Source organism: Corylus avellana, unplaced genomic scaffold (assembly GCF_965113065.1).
Source record: "Corylus avellana unplaced genomic scaffold, dhCorAvel1.hap1.2 HAP1_SCAFFOLD_268, whole genome shotgun sequence".
Taxonomy (NCBI): Eukaryota; Viridiplantae; Streptophyta; class Magnoliopsida; order Fagales; family Betulaceae; genus Corylus; species Corylus avellana.
This window is the reverse complement of record NW_028290639.1, coordinates 17,501-20,000: the sequence shown is the minus strand read 5'-3', so window position 1 is coordinate 20,000 and position 2,500 is coordinate 17,501. Positions and strand designations below refer to the sequence as shown.

The 2,500-nt window shown below is 34.2% G+C and overlaps 1 non-coding gene across 1 annotated transcript; it reads right to left on the bottom strand.

Moving 5' to 3' along the window:
- Positions 1-1,215: 1,215 nt before the first annotated feature.
- Positions 1,216-1,302, bottom strand: TRNAS-GGA (transfer RNA serine (anticodon GGA)). The gene has a single exon. It is a non-coding gene; the product is annotated as a tRNA-Ser (tRNA).
- Positions 1,303-2,500: the final 1,198 nt, after the last annotated feature.

The following is a 2,500-nucleotide window of genomic DNA, read 5'->3' as shown; positions in this document are numbered from 1 at the left end:
ATAATGTGAAATCAAAGAATATTGAAAAGGCTTCTTTCCCCTTTTTTCCAAGAGTCACCGATCTACTGTGTCGTAGGAACCTACAATTAGAAATTAGAGGAGCTCGATCTCGGTATAACAAATCAAGAAAAGAATCTTTAGTTTTTTTAGACATATACAAATACAATAAGGTCCGGATATTTATACAATTCATCTAATTATTCTTTGTGGTACAATACTTTAGTAGATTTCGCTTTATTTATTATCATTTAGTTTAGTTTTAATTTATGAAATTTCAATAAAATAAGGAGTCTTTATGTCGCGTTACAGAGGGCCTCGTTTCAAAAAAATACGCCGTCTGGGGGCTTTACCGGGACTAACTAGTAAAAGGCCTAAAGCCGGAAGCGATCTTAGAAACCAATCACGTTCCAGTAAAAAATCTCAATATCGTATTCGTTTAGAAGAAAAACAAAATTGCGTTTTCATTATGGTCTTACAGAACGACAATTACTTAAATACGTTCGTATTGCCGGAAAAGCCAAAGGGTCAACAGGTCAGGTTTTACTACAATTACTTGAAATGCGTTTGGATAACATCCTTTTTCGATTGGGTATGGCTTCAACTATTCCCAAGCCCGCCAATTAGTTAACCATAGACATATTTTAGTTAATGGTCGTATAGTAGATATACCAAGTTATCGCTGCAAACCCCACGATATTATTACAGCGAGGGATGAACAAAAATCTAGAGCTCTGATTCAAAATTATCTTGATTCATCCCCCCGCGAGGAATTGCCAAAACATTTGACCCTTCAACCATTCCAATATAAAGGATTAGTCAATCAAATAATAGATAGTCAATGGGTCGGTTTGAAAATAAATGAATTGCTGGTTGTAGAATATTATTCTCGTCAGACTTAAACCTAATTAAAATAAAACAATAAAACAAGGGTTCGGACAATTTTTCCCTTTTCGCCTAAGCAAAAAGACCCATCAAAGTAAGGAGTTTGATACGGGGATTTTTCTCCCATTCATGGATCACGGATCGGTAGGGAGATTCTCATTCCCTGTTGTCTACTCTTTCCAGTATGTTATTTTCTGTACTGCGGAACATAGGAATAAAGAATCTATATCAAAATAAAAGAAAGGTCTAACTTAACCGTTGGAATAATGGTATCCATTGTTATTTGCTTTGATACATTGCTGTTAATAAGATTGGTGAATTAGGTGAAAGGTACGGAAAGAGAGGGATTCGAACCCTCGGTAAACAAAAGCCTACATAGCAGTTCCAATGCTACGCCTTGAACCACTCGGCCATCTCTCCTACATAATGATTATGGCCCAGAAACCGAGTGAATAGTGAGTCATTCATATTAGATTTTTTGATAGGTACGTACAGTCAATTCTAACTATAAAAAATATAGAAAACTTTTCATCAAAGAAAAACCCTTCCTTCAAGGGGGGGATAAAAATAATTTTTTTTTGTGAAAAACTGTTAAAAAAAGATATATATCTATTCATTTCATTCTTGCGAAGACGGCGCTCCCATCTTTTTCCAATAGTTATTCTTTTTACTTACAATATTTATACCAAATTAAATCAATGAATTAGAACGAATCAATTGATCTATTTTTTTTTTTATTTTTATGTTATTTCGTACTGTACAATTTCTTTGTTTGTGGGATCATTTTCCCACAAGAGGTAAGTAAAAGAAATTATAGAATGGATTGCTACCTATGCCCAGATCTCGGATAAATGGAAATTTTATTGATAAGACCTTTTCAATTGTAGCCAATATCTTATTACGAATAATTCCGACAACTTCAGGAGAAAAAGAGGCATTCACCTATTACAGAGATGGTGCGATTTGATGTTTTTTTCTTTACCGATTTCAGTCTTCGGAGAAAGATACATTATTTGGGAGAGAAATAAAAAGATTATTGAAATAAATCTACGCTTATTGTGAAGGTGAAGTTTGTAAATAAAACAATTCCTTCTGTCGTGTATCCCCGATTAATGCAGCCTCAGATGCTTCAATTTTAGATTCTAGTATTGAGCGAAAGGTTACACCTATGGGTTAGGTCAACCCTACTTCACTAGTACCAATAGGCAGCATAGGGAAAGAAGCACTACGCCTAGGAATCAACAATACGAAAACTTTGTTATAAATTATACCTTTTCTTTATCGGAATCGGGATTAACAAGAATGGTTGGTACAACAAATATCCATCTCGTTCGTATTTTGGATACCCGTATAAACCATCGAAGACTGTTGAAGTGACTAATTCCCGGAAATTAAGGGGTGTTAAGAACAAAGAAATTGTTAGAGTTATCATTTTTATTTAGTACCAAGATACTTGATGTTAAGAAAAGATCTTTTACAGGAAGGTTGGTTAGAGATTTCTTGTAAAAACACTAGCCCCGTTCGGTTCATAATGAAATTATTTCAATCTTTTTTGATGATTCCATGTATTATTCTCATTATGCACATAAAAAGGGAGGAGCCGTATGAGATGAAAATC